The following is a 19,062-nucleotide window of genomic DNA, read 5'->3' on the forward strand; positions in this document are numbered from 1 at the left end:
TTTAAATTTTAGATATTCATTACTACTACTATTTTTTCTTGACATACTATAAATCACTTCGTCTGTCCACTGATAGAAAATACTATATAGATCTGTGTGAGAGCTAGTTTTAGCTAAATAGACACTGCTGCTGAAAACCTTTGCATTTGTGTTTAATGGCTTATCATATTTTTTTTACTTATTTTTTTTAAAAAAAGATTTTGCAAGCACTCATTTCACCTGAAAACAGAACCTTTGAATCCTATAACATTTTTATACCGCATCACCTTTGATTTTTTTATATTTATCGATACTTGACTCTTACTACAAACAAGCAAACAAACAAACTACTGTCTTTTAGTATCATAAAAGACACCTATTTGTATCTGTAGGTACCTAAATATCTTTGAAAAGCTTCTATCTAGGAAACGTAATTATAAGATTTCCCTTTAAATCTTTAATGGAAAATGTTTCCTCTTAACAATGTGTACAATTTTGCTTGTCTTGTTGGAGCTTTCCTCTTAGCTGCAGGTCATAAATCATTGCAAAATTACTGACAGTTTTTATCACTAACATACTGTACCCTATTCTGGGATTTAATTATATCAGCATCCAATGGCAATACTATAAAAATAGGTTTGTCAGCATTTTCAGTAAATATCCATTTATTAAAGGTAGATGAAAAAATACGTCAGTAATTTCAAAATTGTACCTGCTTGAACAGACACAAAAGATGACAGTTAGGATATTATTTTACTTGTCCAGGGTATGCTTCCATTTTGCATATTTATTTCCAGTAGGAATTCAGGACAATACAGCAACTTGTGTGTATTTTTTAAAGTTCCTATAAAAACAAACAAACAAACAAACAAAAACAAAAACAAATACAAAAAAAAAGAAACCAAAAAAAAGCACAAAACGTCACCACTGGCAGCAAAATAAAATAAACTAAAATAAAATCTGTATTATCCACTTATTTAACAACTAATCATAGGTATGATAAATGGCTGTTGGATAATGAAGTGTTAAATATATTCAGTGCACATAAAGAAGTGCTCCAGGGTGGGAAGGAAAGTTATCAAAAATAATTACCTGCTAGCGGTGCCTCCTGGGATTATAGTAAGTGAAATGATATCATGAATTTTAGATAAATTTTTTTGCCTTTAAGAGTGTTGTGAAAAATACAGAAGTCTTTACAGTAACATGCATAATACATACCATATTTCTTGCATGTTTGTACATCAAGATTTTATTCATTTTGGATTTCTCCCTGGTATTTATTAATAGTTGTTGTTGTTGTTGTCATTCTGATGAATTTATATTGATATATACTGTAGGTGTTTCTAGTTTGGGAAATCATTATTTTAATTTAAACTGATTAAAACCCTTTAGGTATTTCTGTTGGTTCAATTTCTCTGAATGAGGCACTAGTTAGAAAAAATAAAAAACAAAAATTAAATCAGGGATTAAATCAGGTACCAGGGACTGCTTTACTATTAAAATGTCAAATTAATCAGCAAGACTCACAATTTGACTGGTGGAAACGGTACTGATGGTGGTCACTACTAATTATTAGCTGTTGACAGGCAGGGTAAAATGTTACTTTCAGCATTAGTTGTAATAAAAGGAATCATATCTTGGGCATTCTTCTCCCACTTCATTCTGCAGCACCAAAGTCAATGAAAAGCATTCATATAGCTGGCTGTTGGCTCAATATAATATCCATCGGGAGCACTCTGACTGACATTGTTTTATACATGGATATCCTCCAAATTCAACTTAAGAAGAAAGATATCTCAGCATATTTGGTAGAACCACCTTTTCTACCTTCCTCAATCAATTTGTCTTATGAAAAAGAACACGACTTGCCTCACAGTTATGTGGAGAACTCTTTTTTCTTTCTTCTGAGTATGGGAAAGCTTCTTTCTCTGAACCCTAATTACATTCGTGCACAATATCAAGAGTCTTTGGCAAGGAAATTATGAGTCAGTATCTTTCTTAACTAACTTACCTATAATATTCAGAAGAATTCATAGATTTCTCTTCTTTCTTTTTTTTTTTCTCTGTCAGCCCAGCTTCCTCTTAGGGATGTTTCCTATGCAAAACAAGCAAACAAACAAATAAACAAAAAACAAACAAAATTATATTGCCTTATTTGGAACTTACTCATATTCTGAAGCTGCAGCCTCCAATACTAGAATTCTGACCCATCTGATCGTATTTTCAGTGCTGTGTTTTATTCTGAATTTATGTTGCAGCTTTCAAAAGCAGAATTCAGCAAAATTCATGTTTTATTATAAATGCTGAAATGTTTCATTTTCACCTATATTGGTCTTACAAGTGTTATTTTTCATTTCTTTTGCAATTACATTCACTTGTGAGTCAAAATATTAATTGGCAACAGTACTGTATTATAGAGGCTTATTATATTTGAAAGAGCTATCCCATTCAGCTACAGTGTTTCATATGCTAATATAAGGAAAACTAAAACAACTTTTCAAAAAGAATGAATCATTGATAAAGATTTTACAACTAGAGTTTGAAAGCCAGGTTTCATACAGTTTTCTTTTATGGTAGTAATCAGCCTCATAAGGAAGTCTATAAAACTTAGGCAACAAAATGAGAGCACAGATGAATCCAAACCATGATAAATCACCAGGGATCAAATTGCAACGCTTATTTTAGCTGAACCAAACAGTTCTGAGCTACTGAAAAATCAAATCAAGTGCTCGTGCATCTCAGGGAAAAAACCAACCAACCAACCAACCAAACAAACCAACAAAAAAACAGCACATCAAATGAAGCCCATAAAAGGTAACTAGACAGAGCAGCATCATATTCTGCTGTCAGAATACCTTTTTGGTTTCATCAAAAAACACATATTTCTTTCTTTCACAGAAAAATATCATCTTAGGAGAGATATGCTATATGAAGAAAAAAATCAGTTAATGACAGGACTTCATGTTACACATATTTGACACAAGAAGCACACAAGAGTCTTCCTGACATGAGTTTGCCTCATAGGAAGAAATACACCAACAGACACTCTGACTTCAGTTCCTAATTCTGGCATTCTGTTTCAGATATAGTCCTGTTTCAGTTTAATCAATTTCCTAAAGTAAAGTGCAAGGACTTGAGATCTTGTTTTGCTCAGCATGAGAGCACTCTGTGAAAATAAGACAAAAGCATAATCATAGAATCATAAAATGACTTGGGTTGGAAGTGACCTTATAGATCATCTAGTTCCAATACCCCTGCCATGATCATGGATGCCAGCAACTAGATCAGGGCATGTCGCGTTAAGGGGTGTAGCCGAGTATTACAGCAACAGGTTCTTTGGGTTGCTGGTGATAGTTACTGTCTGCAAAAGCAAGCTAGCATACATGAAATACACAGGTGCGCAGCCTGGAAATTAACGCGTTAGAAGGCACAAAGACTCTATAGAGATTTCTAAGTTTCCTCAGAGACACACAGTATAACCAAGTGTTCAAATCTCACCCAAAGGCGTCCCAATGGGGAGGAAGAGAGGCTCAGCCCGTCAACTGATCCCAGGAGTCAGGAGGTCCTCGAGATGGTGTATTCCCTCGGGATGGTATCTTCCCTCACGGTGGTATCTTCCCTTGACATCCCCTCTCTCTTAGGCCAATTTATATTATTTTCTATCTTTTAGGTGGAGCTTGAGTGACTCTAGTCAAGCATATCTCAGTTATGATTGGTGATTTTCTTAGTTACTTTCACAGGACATCCACAACTTCTCCGGGAAACCTGCTTCAGAGCCTCACCACCCTCTGAGTAAAGAATTTCCTCCTGATATCTAATCTAAATCTCAATTTACATATATATATATATATGTATATATATATATTAGTTTAAAACACTTTCCCTATGTACTATCACTATTTGAGTGTGTAAAAAGTCACTCTCCATCTTTCTTTATGTGGGCCTCCTTCTTCAACTTACCCTGGTGCCTTTGAATGGCATATTCTCCTTCTGTTGTATCATCTGCACCACTCAGCTTGGTGTCATCTGAAAATGAGCTGAGGGTGCACTCCATCCCATTGTCTTTGTCATTGATAAAGGTATTGAAAAGCACTGTTCCCAAGACAGACCTCTGAGGGACATTACTAGTCACTGGCCTCTACCTGGGCATTGAGCTTTTGACTGCAACACTCTGTGTGTGGCCATCCAGCCAATTCCTTATCCACTGAGTGATCCACCCATCATATCCATATCTCTCCACTTTGGAGATAAGGATGTCATGTGGAACCATGTCAAAGGCCTTACAGAAGTCCAGGTAGATGACATTGGTTGGTTCTCCTTTGTCAACTGATGCTGTCACTCCACAACAGAAAGCCAATAGAGTTTTGGCATGATTTGCCCTTGCTGTCTGTCTCAGATCACCTTCTTGGTTTGCCTGTGCCTTGATATTGTTTTCAAAAGGATCTGTTCCATGATCGTTTCAGGCATAGAGGTGAGGCTCACTGGTCATCCTTTCTACCTTTTTTTAAAAAAAGGGGAGTGGACACCCCTTTTTCCAGTCACCAGGGACTTCACCTGACTGCCATGACATTTCAAATATGGAAAGAAGCTTCGCAACTCCATCATCCAGTTTGCTCAGGACACTGGGCTGCATGGCATTGGGCCTCATAGAATTGTACCTGTTCAATTTCATCAGGTGGCCTCAAACCTGCTCTTCACTTACCATGGGAGAGACTTTTCTCAACCGATCCCTTTCTAGAGGTTCAGGGACTTGAGAAATGTCGGAAGCCTGATGGCCAGTGAAGACAGAGAAAGAAGTTGTTGAGTACTTCAGCCTTCTCCATGTCTGTTGTTACCAGTTCTCATTTCTCATCCATCAGAGGGTACACTCTCCTTGGTCTTTCTTTTCTGACCAGTGTACCTATAGAATCCCCTTCATGTTAGTCTTTTCATCTCTTGCCAAGTTCAGTTTCAGCTTAATCAAATTATATTTGCTACATTTTTTCTAATTCCTCTATATTTATAAGTACTAATCTTAGCAGTGCTGTGTTGATAATAACAGTCAAAGATTATCCATGTGGTATTTCTACAAAATCAGTATTTCAAAGGAGCCCAGATTTTCGACTGAAAATCACTCCATATAGAATGCCAGGGTTTCAAAAGAAATCAGATTCTCATTTAGGCACCTAAGCAGGAAGCTGCCTTCTAAAAGCGCTCGTCTCTCAGCAGCAAGTACTGATAGTAGACAAATTTTCAAAGATCTCTATGACCTAAACATGAGCTCATCTGAACATGCAGGATTAGATCTTATCCCACCTTGAAATCGGTGGGGATTTTGCCACTCAATACAAATGAATCAATCCCACAAAGAGATGGCATCCCTTTAACTGCTTGTGGATGCTGAGCTTTTTAAATATTTCTAGCTTTGTTACTTTTATCTGAAGGTCCCCTCTCTCTCCCCTGCCCTCCCCCCCCCCCCCCCCCAAGTTTTATGAACAGTTTTCATTATGATTTACTGTACAGAAAAGAAAAAAAAAATCCTTATCATTTAGTAAACAATTGGACAAAGGTCCATAGAAAAATATAACTATGTTAAATTCTAGGTTATTTTAGAAAGTCAGTTTGTATGTTAAATTCTACATTATTTTAGAAAGACGGTATTATAAGAATCAAGAGGTTATCAGTGCCATCATTGTAATGGTGGACAGAAAACCATAACTTCCAAAACAGAACTTCCAAAGGCAAAACAAAAAGGCATATCAATATTTCAGGGTCATAGATGAAATATCAGCTTTACTAGAGTAACAGATCAGAAGTAGACTATTGTTTCCTGGCTATATGCAAGCAACCATAGCTACGGACCCATATACTAGAACAAAAAATGTGTCCTTCAGGTTTCTTCCCACCAGAATTGAAGACTACCTAATACATTTCCATTAGGACTTTAAAATTGTTAGAGACCATAAATTTTGGTGACGTTATTTATTTATATTGGGAATCTGTCATATATGTGGCTCTTCTTTTCTTACTGTAAGATTTGAAGGAGTTCTAATGAACCTTACACCTAATTAAAAAACCAGTTTCTCCCCCCCTAAAAGCACTTTCAGTAGGGAAAAAGCCATCTAATGCACTAGACAACTAAACTACTTATGCAAAGCTGTTCTGTGGGCACATGGCATAAATGGATCTGAGCCAGCACCCATAGCTCCATTATAATTTATATTTATTATCCTAGTACATGCTTCTTCAGTCCAGTTTCTAGACCTCTATTTTAAATCTTCAACTTGGGTGTTTTACACAAGGACTAGATTCAGACAAATGGCAATCCTGATGCCCGATTACAAAAGAAATCAATCAGATGTCATAACTGGAAAGGTACGTGAAGCAAGATAAATATAACAGGTACTACAGCACATGGAATTGCTTACAGCAGGGACACAGCTCCACTTTCATCTGTAAATCACGGGGGATTTTCCTTTTTCTACAAAACATAATTCGTTAAGGAGAAAAAATCCTATAGTTATTTAAATGTACCAGCATATTATGGTTTGAGTTTCATTTTTTTAAGATGCTATTAATTACCACTGACAACTTTCTCCCAGAAAAAGAAGTCTGTAGGGAATAGGTCCAGGACAAGAATGTTTCTTCCTACATTTATGGAAAATCAAGTATGTCTCACACTACACAACCACTCCACACACTGTGAGTTTAAAACCCTCACAATGTAGTTAAGGAATTGTTTTCAAGCTCTGAAAATTACAAGAATTTGTAGTGGATTGAAAATAGTATTTACATTTAAAAATTTGTACAAAAGTATAAGGAAATGGTGACAAAATACTTGGCATTAAGAAATTGCAGTCAACTGAGAAAAACCTTGTCAAATGCAAATCAAAACCTTGTCTAATGGAAATCGTTACTCACATACATAGGTAAAATTAGATTAGGTCTCCTAGTTGTATCCAGTTTGGGCTCAGTCTATCTGAATTTGCTGAGTGCAGCTGTGAGAGATCGATTTTATATTTCCTTAATCCCATTTTCTGTTAACCAGTGGCACAAGCTCCAGAATTATTTTGCAATCAGTGTGCGCCAGCCTGGTCTCAGAATTTCCACAAAGCCCTTCAGTTTATCTCCAGGACCAAAAACCAAAGGGACTGAGGAACCTGGGGTCTTCCTAGCAATTTCAGGATACACAGTTGAAAAGTATTGAGGTCACTACCATAAAATATGTTCCAAAAGGCAGGGCTGGGTCCTCTAATTTGTGTTGGAGAAGAAACATTTTGAGGTAAGAGATTGATTGATTGACTGATTTACTGAATGGTTATTTGAAAATTCATGACTTCTATAGTTTTTAAGAAGCTGAGCAAGATATGTGCACAGGTTACTTGAGGGAAAAGTAGATGGTAATTTATATTCTCTGACATAACTGTTTTTTATATGTCAATACTTCAAAATATTAATTTAACTCCAAGATCTGATTTAAGTGAAGTCATGATTTTGCCTAAGAAAATTCTTAGGAAACTTAAGGAAACAAAATAAAACTGAAAAAAAAAATAGGCTTTGTTTCTGAGAAAAAGTGATTTGTCTTTGATATGATGAGGCATGATGCTACAGTATTACACTAACAAGTGGAATCACTTCAGACCTGAGTAACAAAAGTGAGAGTTAGCATTTTGTAGCAACTGTCTATAAGGTGACTTTTAAGCTGATTTCTCTTTTGAACTTGATGAATGCAATTCTGATAACTTAAGGAGTTAGTTAAGTTTATTATAACTTTTTTACTCTTCGGGTATCCATCCATGCCTGGCTCTAACATAGGACAGACTTTAGTCAGAAAGAAAAACACATAATTTGAGAACTGCAAGCAATCTTTTGTAACATTTTAAGTTCTCCCCAGTCTGGTAAGTAGTTGACTGTATTAATATATCACGACTTATTAATATAATTTGTTAATCTGCGTGGAAGACAGCATTTTTGCTCTGTCTCAAACATTGTTTGCAGAATTTCCTACCTAGCAACATAGACCTACCTATCTGTATGGCTAGCACATCTCTTCTTGATCGGCTGGTGCCTGAACAGACTGGAATGCATGGGCAGGACAAAAATGCCAGTATGGCATGTTCTAGGCATGTGGTACCGGGGGAATCCCTGCCTAGTGGCAGTGGTCTTAACCAATCAGAAATAAGAACATCCATAATGTGATTGCAAGCTATCTCTTGCAATCTATAAGACACCTTTGCTTATATTTCATTACTTTTTCTATCACTCCCTCCTTGTCCTGGTTTCAGTTAGGATAGAGTTAATTTTCCTCCTAGTAACTGGTAGGGTGCTATGTTTTGGATTAGGATGAGAAGAGCGCTGATAACATGCTGATGTTTTAATTGTTGCAGAGCAGTGCTTTCACTAAGCCAAGGACTTTTCAGCTTCTCACTCTGTTCTGCCAGAGGGCAGGCTAGGGGTGCAGCAGGAGCTGGGAGGGGACAGACCCAGGACAGCTGACCCAAACTGGCAGAAGGGGTATTCCATACCATCTGATGTCATACTAAACAACATATAGGGGTGGCTAGCCGGGGTTAGGGGGGCCGGCTGCTCAGGGATAGGCTGGGCATCGGTCAGTGGGTGGTGAGCAATTGCATTGTGCATCACTTGTTTCGTACACATTATTATTATTATTAATTATTATTATCTTCCTGTCTTAATAAACTGTCTTTATCCCAACTCACAGGCTTCACTTTGCCGTTTGTCTCCCCCGTCCCACAGAGGGAGGGGTGAGGGTGAGCGAACGGCTGTGTGGTGTTTAGCTGCCGGACAAGTTAAGCCACAACACCCGTTCTTAACTTTCACTTCTCTTTTGATATTTTCACACAAAAGTAATAAACTGGTGGACAATATTGGACCTTCCTTATGTCTTAATCTCACTGTGGGTGACTCAAGAATGGCCCACTGAGCAATTGGAATGGGACAATCTGGTAATTCAGTTCAAGTTGGCACCCTATGTTTCTGAAAGGAATAAAATAAAAAGAGCATAATGATGAAAACTTATCATCTTGCCATCTGCAAATCTGAATGACAGAAAAAGTGAAATCCACACTGATGAATAGTTAGGTATCTCATGGTGATATGGTTACTATAGCCGTAGGCCAAAAGACACAGTGCACTGTAAAGATACTACCACAATTTAAGAAATATTAAACGAAGCTGTATGACTGGACTGCCTTGACAGCGCAGACAGCCTGCCTGTAATAAATATACAGCAGTTGCGAAATTACTAAGGCATTCAATCAATCACAGACATAAAGAAACCTCTAAATTTCTTCTTTTTGACTTAGCCAGATGGTCCTTCCTGAAAATAGGAAGCAAAACTGGGAGCCGTATGAACTGTAATATTTTTGTCTTGATTCCTTTATATATCATACTGTCAAAAAGGTACTCTTTTTCTTCTATGCAATAAATAGCCTTCAGTCCCCAAATCTGGGTACCTAAGAGGTCTACAAAAATATAGTACAATTTTCCAGAAAAGCAAGAGATTGTGTATACAGTGCTAAATCTAATGTCATTTGAAGAGGACCTGACAGCATTTAGATTTTTCTGCTGTTGAGTTAGAACTGATAACCTAGGACAAACACAGAGAACTTGTACCACAAACTAATTCCAGCCTTCAGGTGGTTGAAAGATTTAGATTGTCAGAGCAGACCCCAAAACTTTGGAACTGACTAATAATGGAGCATCCCAGACAAATGAATATGGTACCAAATGTAGCCTTTATTGTGGATGTTTCTAGTCACTGCTGCAGAGCCTGAGGCATCCACAGAACTAACATGAACTTTGGTTTCACAGTTATTAGGCCCACACAGCATATTTTATTTCTGAAACACCATTTTCCAGTATTTCCTCTACTGAGTCCTGTTTGTAACTTTTGAGGTGTGAGGGGATTTTACATATGTTGTTACCTAATGTAATCCAAAAGGATATTAAAACACTGAAATGACTTTCAAAATCTGTCCCCTCCATTCTATTTAAGCAACCCCATATCCACTGCACTTATTTATTTTCCAAGTAAACAACATAAGATGGTGCACCACTGTACTAGCATTTATTGCTACTAATAAGACAGAATTTCTACGTACCATGAAAATTTATGTATTTTTTTCCTTTTAAATAGTCATTTAATATTTCATATACTCTAACGTGACCACCACTTATTTCCACAAGTTGCTAAGATATTTTTTTCCATTGGCTTGATTGCACACAAACTACAGTGAAACATAGTTAAGAGGAATTGGGCTGCCTGTAAACTCAGTCTTGTTTGGGGACTGCATATGGTAACTGGTAACTCAGATTTACAAAATAATTTACTATTCTCATCTGGAAGAAGCAAAATACAGAGCAAAAGCTACATTGGATCAACAATATATGACTGATTCATATTTATTTACCACCCAGATGATTATATGGTGGAGTTAAAAAAAAAAGTATGGATTTAAAGTTTTTAAAAATAAATTTACATTTCTTTCCCCTAATGTAATAAATTTCTACTAAATAATTACTTGGATGTTTCACAATAATATAGGATTAGTATATTTTGATATGGCTATTATGACTCTTCAGTTACAGAAGAAGATATTTTCAGAATAAAATGACTTACTGATAATAAACGATAGTAAGGTTAGAAGCAGTGACCATGTCGAAAAGTTCTACTGCCATCAAAAATAGAAAGAGAGAAAAACAGCAAGGAAGGAAGAAGGAAGGAAGGAAGGAAGGAAGGAAGGAAGGAAGGAAGGAAGGAAGGAAGGAAGGAAGGAAGGAAGGAAGGAAGGAAGGAAGGAAGGAAGGAAGGAAGGAAGGAAGGAAGACAGAAAAAAAAAGAAAAAGAAAGAAAGGAAGAAAGGAAGAAAGAAAGAAAGAAAGAAAGAAAGAAAGAAAGAAAGAAAGAAAGAAAGAAAGAAAGAAAGAAAGAAAGAAAGAAAGAGAAAAAGTTATTTTCATTTGACCTGAAGAGGTCAGGCAGTTGGACTAGATTGTCTTTGAAGGTCTCTTCCAACTGATCTGTTCTATTCTAATCTATTAAAGTTGTACAATAATGCTTTATCAGAAAAAAAAAAATCATTTTGTGGAATGAAATACATTTCATTTTTTCTATATGTTCACTTTTTCTGTGATCAGTTTGTGTTTTTCCTAATGATAGAATGATTTGTGTTTGAAAGGCATTTAAAGATTATCTAGTTCCACCTTCACTGACAACGGCAGGGACACATTGCATTTGACCATGTTGCTCAAAGCCCCATCCAACCTAGCCTTGAACACCACCAGGGATGGAGCACACACAGCTTCTCTGGGCAACTTATTCCAGTGCTTCTTCACCTTGATAGTAAAGAATGTCTTCCATATATCAAATGTAAACATACCCTCTCTTACTTTAAAACCATTAGCCCTTGTCCACTAACTGCATTCCCTAATAGTAGGTCTCTCTTCTGCTTTCCTGTAGGCCGCCTTTAGGTACTGGAAGGCCGCTATAAGGTCTTCCTGGAGATTTCTCTTCTCCAGGCTGAAAAACCTCAGCTCCCTCAGACTGTCTTCATAGGAGAGGCAGTCTAGCCCTCTGATCACCCTTGTGAACTCCTCTGAACTTGTTCTAATACTTCCATTTCCTTCTTATATTGGAAGCCCAGAGATGAACAAAGTACTCTAGGTGGGGTCTCACAAGAGCAGAGTAGAGGGGGAGAATCTCCTACCTTGACCTGCTGGTCACACTTCTTTTGATGCAGTTCAGGATACTGTTGGCTTTCTGGGCTTCAAGCGCACATTGCTGGCTTGTGTTCAGTTTCTCATCAACCAACAAAATATATATATATATTTTCCCAGTTGTTACCCTCTTTCTCTAAATATTTGATTATATTTTTAAAAATCTTTTAATATTCTTCAGAAAGAGTATTCAATAAATAATTAGAAATGATTGTCCTGACCAATGTCAGTAAAATATCCACGCATTCGTGGAGCTCCTCTGACAAGAACTAGAGAGATATAATTAACTGCCTAATCATATTCAGATTCTTCATTTTTGCAAGTGTGTTCATTAGAAACAATTTAAACACCTAGAGTTAAAAATAAAACTTTTAGTTCTAGGAACTCCAATAGTAAAACTAGTGGGCCCAGAATAATGACTTTATGAAATTAAAAAAAAATAAATTCATTTTACTGCAGTGAGAAAGCAATGCTGCAACATATTTTTCAACAAATCTGTGAAGACCATGGCGTGTGCTTCATGATACATCTTTTCTGTTTGGAAATCCTTCACAGAAAAAATCTAACAACAGAGTTGGAAGCAATGGCACAATTAGAGAAATATAAATTGTTTGCTATCACAGAGATGTGGTGGGATGGATCACACAGCTGGAACACTGGAGTAGAGAACTACAAACTTTTCAGAAGAGAGAGGCAGGGAAGGAGAGGTGGGGATGTTGCCCTCTATGTTAAGAAAGGGATAGATTGCAAAGAGCTGTCTCTGAGAAACAGCCACGGACAGGCTGAGCTTGTGAGTAAAAGGTTAGGACTGGACCAATAAAGGACACCTTGTGGTCAGGGTCTATTACAGGCTGCTTGATCAAAGGGAGTCTTTCTTGCTTCAATTACAAGAAGCATCACACATGCTTTCATCCTGATGGGGGACTTCAACCACCTGGATGTCTGCTGGAAAAGCTACACAGCAGGCTGTGAGCAATGCAGGAGACTCCTGGAGTGCACTGAGAACTTTCTGGTCCAGGTATTAGGCAAACCGACCAGAGGAGAAGCGTTATTGGACCTGGTGCTCATCAGTGCAGATGAACTCAGTAAACAGGTTAAGATTAGAGGCAGTCTGGGGTGCAGTAACAACACCCTTGTTGACTTTGTGATCTCAAGGAATATGGGCCTGTCAAAGAGCAGAGTCAGGACCCTGAAATTCCGAAGAGTGAACTTCCAGAAGTTTAAAGACCTAGTGGATGACATCCCCTGGACCACTGTCCTTAGGGACAAAGGAGCAGAGCTGGCAATTCTTTAAGGATGTTTTTTCTTAGAGCACAAGAAGTCGTTGTGAATGGAGTTAAATCCAGTTGGAGGCCGGTCACTAGTAGAGTCCCCCAGGGCTCAGTATTAGGGCCAGTTCACTTCAATGTCTTTATCGATGATCTGGATGAGGGGATCGAGTGCACCCTCAGTAAGTTTGCAGACGACACCAAGTTAGGTGCATGTGTCGATCTGCTCGAGGGTAGGAAGGCTCTGCAGGACAATCTGGATAGGCTGGACCGATGGGCTGAGGCCAACTGTATGAAGTTCAAGGCCAAGTGCCGGGTCCTGCACCTGGGGCACAACAACCCCAAGCAGCGCTACAGGATGGGAGATGAGTGGTTAGAAAGAGAAGGACCTGGGAGTATTGGCTGATAGTCGGCTGAATATGAGCCAGCAGTGTGCTCAGGTGGCCAAGAAGGCCAACAGCATCCTGGCTTGTATAAGAAGCAGTGTGGCCAGCAGGGTTAGGGAAGTGATTGTCTCCCTGTACTCGGCTCTGGTGAGGCCGCACCTCGAGTACTGTGTTCAGTTTTGGGCTCCTCACTACAAGAAGGACATCGAGGTGCTCAGGCGAGTCCAGAGAAGGGCAACAAAGCTGGTGAGGGGTCTGGAGAATAAGTCTTACGAGGAGTGGCTGAGGGAGCTGGGATTGTTTAGCCTGGAGAAGAGGAGGCTCAGGGGCGACCTTATTGCTCTTTATAGGTACATTAAAGGAGGAGGTGTAGATTGGTTTATTCTTTCATATGCCTAGTGATAGGACAAGGGGGAATGGCCTCAAGTTGCGCCAGGGGAGGTTTAGGCTGGATATTAGGAAGAACTTCTTTACCGAAAGGGTTTTTAGGCATTAGAATGGGCTGCCCAGGGAAGTGGTTGAGTCACCATCCCTGGAGGTCTTTAAAAGACATTTAGATGTAGAGCTTAGTGATATGATTTAGTAGATGACTTGTTAGTGTTAGGTCAGAGGTTGTACTAGGTGATCTTGGAGGTCTCTTCCAACCTAGATGATTCTGTGGTTCTGTGATTCTGTAACTCTCCATCCTTCCTGCTGTGTAAGAAAGTGAGCAGGGAGGGTAGAAAACTGGGATGGCTGACCAAGGATCTGCAGGTCAGACTGAGGTGCAAGAAGGAAATGCACAGAGAGTGGAAGCAGGGACACCTGACCTGGGAAGAGTAGAGGGATGCTCCCTGGATGTGCAGGGATGAAATCAGGAAAACCAAGGTACAGATGGAATTGAGCTTGGCAAGGGATGCAAAGAATAACAGGAAGGGTTTCCATAGGCACATTGCTCAGAAAAGAAAGGCCAAGGAGAGTGTTCCCCCTCTGATGGATGAGAAGGGTGAACTGGTAGTGACAGACATGGAGAAGGCTGAGGTACTCAACTTCTTTCTCTCAGTCTTCACTAGCAGGCAGGCTTCCCACGTCTCCCCTTTCCCTGAACCTGTAGATGAGGGCTAGGGAGCAAAGTCCCTCCCATAGTAAGCAAAGAGCAGGTTTGAGACCACCTGATGAACCTGAACAGATACAAGTTTATGAGGTCTGATGTTATGCTTCACTTCTGTGCATATGAAGATCATTGAACAGACTCTCCTGGAAGCAATATCAAGGCACATGCAGGACATGGAGTTGATCTGAAACAGCCAGCATGGCTTCACCAAGGGCAAATCATGCCAAAACTCTCTATTGGCTTTCTGTGGTGGAGTGACGGCATCAGTTGACAAAGGAGGACCAACCAATGTCATCTACCTGGACTTCTGTAAGGCCTTTGACATAGTCCCACATGACATCCTGATATGCATATGATGGCTGGGCCACACAGTGGATAAGGAACTGGCAGGATGGCCACACACAGAGAGTTGCAGTCAAAAGCTCCATGTCCAGGTAGAGGCCAGTGACTAGTAGTGTCCCTCAGAGGTCTGTCTTGGGAACAGTGCTTTTCAATACCTTTATCAATGACAAAGACAATGGGATGGAGTGCACCCTCAGCTCATTTTCAGATGACACCAAGCTGAGTGGTGCAGATGATACAACAGAAGGAGAATATGCCATTCAAAGGCACCAGGGTAAGTTTGAGAAGTGGGCACACATGAAACTAATGAGGTTTAACAAGTCCAAGAGAAAGGTGCTACACCTAGCTCGGGGCAATACCAGACATGAGTACCCACTGGGGTACTTATTGACAGCAGCCCTGCTGAGAAGGACTTGCAGGTTCTGGTGGACGAAAGGCTTGACATGAGCCACTAGTATGCAATTACAGTCCAGAATATCAACTGCATCAACAGAGGAGTGGCCAGCAGGTCAAGGGAGGTGATTGTCCCACTCCACTCCGCCCTAGTGAGGCCCCACTTGGAGCCCTGCATCCAGGTCTGGGCCCCCAGCACAAGAAGGATGTGGGACTGTTAGAGCCAGAGGGTCCAGAGGAGGGCTATGAAGATGATCAAGGGACTGGAGCACCTCTCATGTGAAGACAGGCTGAGGGAGTTAGGGTTGTTCAGCCCGGAGAAGAGAAGGCTCTGGTGAGACCTTATTGTGGCTTCCAGTACCTAAGGGGACTTATAGAAAAGCTGGAGAAGGACTCTTTTTCAGGGAGTGTAGTGATAGGCCAAGGAGTAATGGCTTGTTCTACTCTAAGAGAGGATAGATTTAGAATAGGTATTTGGAAGCAATTCTTTACTCAGAGGGTGGTGAAGCACTGGAACATGTTGCCCAGAGAAGCTGTGGATGTCTCATCCCTGGAGGTGTTCGAGACCAGTTTGGATGAGGCTCTGAGCAACCTGATCTAGAGGGGGGCATCCCTGCCAAGGCAGGGGGGGTGGGTGGAACTAGGTGATCTTTAAGGTCCCTTCCAATCCAAACAATTCTATGATTCTATGATTCTACAATGATATGATCTCGTCACCACGGGGTGTACTTCACAATATGTCTTCTGTTTGGAAAGCCTTCAGAGCAAAAATCTAAGAAGTAGCTAATTGCACAGAAAGCATTCACATTGCTGCTCTTATTCAGGAAGAGTGACTTTCCTGAGCCTTCTATTCTGCTAGCAAATCATGAGCTGTATTTTTCCTAATATAAACCTGAGAAATAATTCTATTACAGCTTATCCTCTTGCTAACCAATTAAGTCTATTAACACAATACAAGTCTTGTATAATTACAATTAAAAGTGTGAACAAAGCTGAGACCACATGTTGGTGCAATGAAATGCATCTCCTTAAAAGTCAAAGTCTAAAACAATGGGATGGGATTTTCTCCTGTAGCTGAGGAAGAGGGAACATCAGACATCCATGTCCAGAAGCCACAGAAAATGTCAGAATGGCAGAGAACATCATGGGGCTTTGTACTGGGTCTGACTTGAATGGAGTTAGCTTTTCCTGAAGCGGCCCAAATAGTGCTGTGCTCTGCACTTGTGGCTAGAACACCATTGGTATCACACCAGTGTTTTGTCTATTGCTGAGAAGTGCTGGCACAGCATCGACTCCCTCCAACCAACCCCCAGAGCCAGTAGTCTGGGGATGGGCAAGAGGTAGGGAGGAGACATCACCAGGGCAGCTGACCTAAACCAACCAAAAGATTATTCCATACCATATGATGTCACACTTAGCAATAAAAGGTGGGAAAGGGGAAAGGGGAGGAGCGGGGAGGTGTTTGTTATGAAGACATTTATTCTTCTGAACTACCACTGCATGTGTTGAGGCCCTGCTTCCTAGGACGTGGCTGAACATCGCTCCTTGATAGGAAGTAGAGAATAATTTTTTTCCCTTCTCTTTGTGCTTCTGAATGGCCTTTGCTTGGTTTTTGTTGTTGTTGTTTTTTCTCTTTCTTTTCCCTTTAATTAAATTATCCTTATCTCAACCCATGAGCCTTTTTTTTTTTAATTTATTTATTTTTTTAACTTTCTTTTGGGCATACTTCCTTCTCCCCCTCTTCTTTTGAAGAAGGGGAGTGAAAGAGTGCTTGTGGTGGAATTTAGCTGCCCAGCAGTGTAAAACCACCACAGGCTTTTATCTAAAATTATCACAAACAAATCACTGCCTCATGTTTCCTTTGAATATAATGATGATAACAATTTATATTGTGTTGATTGTACAATATGAAATCAATTGTTAAAAGCAAGTGTAGGTTATGCCAGCAGTAGTTAAGTCTACTTGGAATTCAGATCTTGCTCTGTTTCTCCAATATTCGATCAGGTTACTGCTTCACAAATAAATATCTTTTGCTCCTCAAATTCTTTTTACAATTGCACTTCCCACTTTACCACTGCATTTATAAAGAATGGAGGGCAAATAAGAGTGCTGGTTGCACATAGCCTATTAAACACATCAAAGAATTTTTGAAATCTCTTTAGGTGACTATAGTGGTCTTGAGGGTCATTTTAGGCAAATTAGCAAATCAAGCAATCTGAAATTCCTCTGCAAATTAAGTTCTTCAGTTTAGGAATGATCAGTCAGATTATCAATTTATCCTTTCTCTTTCTATTTCACTCTTGCAATTACCAGACAATCTAGAAAGATGAACAGGGCTGTGTGTGCTAAAAGTCTTTCACATTGCTGGTTTCTTCTCTCTTTTACATTGAATTTTCATAGTTAATGTAGAATGACTATTCTACATTTCACTTAGCAAATCAAAACCTGCTTTACTTTGAGTAGAGAGTTTAAATAAATAATAAAAAAAACTGTGTTGATGGACCTTTTGATCAATAGTATCGACAATCTGCTTTCAAAATTCATTTTTATACTGTCAAAACAAATCATCTAAGAAAATAACACCATTCATTTCAGTGGAAATGAAAGTCTGTAATAGTATAAATGACATATCTCTAGATTGTTGCATGCCTTAGAAAATAGATCTGCAATAAAGCAAGTCTAATCCTTGAGAATTTACTTGTAGAAAATCCATAATACTGAAATACTGCAATACTGAAAACACTCTATCAAAACCAAACATAAGGCAAGGCCTGTCTAAAGCACATGTAGTCAAAGTAAAGTGTATTTTAACAAAAAATTACTTCTTTCTGAGTTGCCAGAAGGAAAAGCCTCCAGAGTATTTCTGCTTCTGGGAGGTGCAAACGTTTTTCTTTAACTGGAAGAGATGAAGATTTTTGTTAAGCTTTTACATTTTTCAGAAACCCTTTATTCATCAGTGTTCATCAATGTTATGTTTTGATTTAGAGCTTTGCATTCAACATCTTTCCAATGTCATTCAACATCAATATTTTTTGAAAGCAATGTACTTGTTATATGTTTTTGATGATCTCTGCTATTGAAAATACAGACAAAATAGAGAGAATTCCCACTTTTTTTTTTTTTTTACGGGAAAAGTAATAAACAATCATTTTCTTTTACTTACATCTTCTTTATTTACCATGCATTTTACCCCCTGACTGGATCTGAACTAACAAAAAGATTTGTGGAGGGAAATGGTATCTTCCTTTTTTTTTTTTTATATATATATATATATATATATTTTTTTTTTTCAGTATGTCCTCAGGAGTAAAAAACAGAAAAAAGACAACCAACCAACAAACCAAAAATAAAACCACGTCTTTCACGATCCACAGCTTTTTAGAACAGAGATGAAAAATTACTTTTTTTTTTTTTTTTTTCCATAGTCCTTTTATATTCCTGGTATATTTTTAAGTTCAAAAGGTTTATATTAATATTTATGTAGATGAGCAGTACATGGTATTTCCTTAATTTGATTAAGCAATTAAGTGTGTAAGAGACAGAAGTTTTTGTTTTGTTTTGTTTTGTTGGTTTTTTTTTAGAATAATTAGTAGTCAAGCAGTTTACCTCCTGAATTCGAAGGTAGTGAGGGATGCATATGAAAATTAAACTGTTGTAATAAATTTGCTGTAGATGGAATGTGTTATCAGATTATCTGTTTTCTTTATCTTAAGGAACAATGCTTACCAATGAGGAAAACATGGAAAAAATCAACTTTTAACATACAAAGTTTGTAAGGGGAAAAAAAAAATAAAAATGTTCAAATGTAAATTTATTATTCAGGAGGGCAAGCTAAACCTTTTTTTTTTTTTTTTTTTTTTTTTTTGCCTAAAAATTTACTTAC

General features: G+C 38.6%; 1 protein-coding gene across 1 annotated transcript in view; it reads right to left on the minus strand.

Moving 5' to 3' along the window:
- Positions 1-19,062, minus strand: part of LOC125181901 (microtubule-actin cross-linking factor 1, isoforms 6/7-like) — a 97,372-nt gene that overhangs the window by 22,238 nt on the left and 56,072 nt on the right. The window contains exons 4-5 of the transcript XR_010833113.1: positions 1,991-2,074; positions 692-823 (exon numbers count right to left, since the gene is read on the minus strand). The gene's annotated coding sequence lies outside the window, so the exon portion shown is untranslated. The remainder of the gene's footprint in view (positions 1-691; positions 824-1,990; positions 2,075-19,062) is intronic.

This window comes from Anser cygnoides, chromosome 8 (assembly GCF_040182565.1).
Source record: "Anser cygnoides isolate HZ-2024a breed goose chromosome 8, Taihu_goose_T2T_genome, whole genome shotgun sequence".
NCBI classification, from domain to species: Eukaryota; Metazoa; Chordata; class Aves; order Anseriformes; family Anatidae; genus Anser; species Anser cygnoides.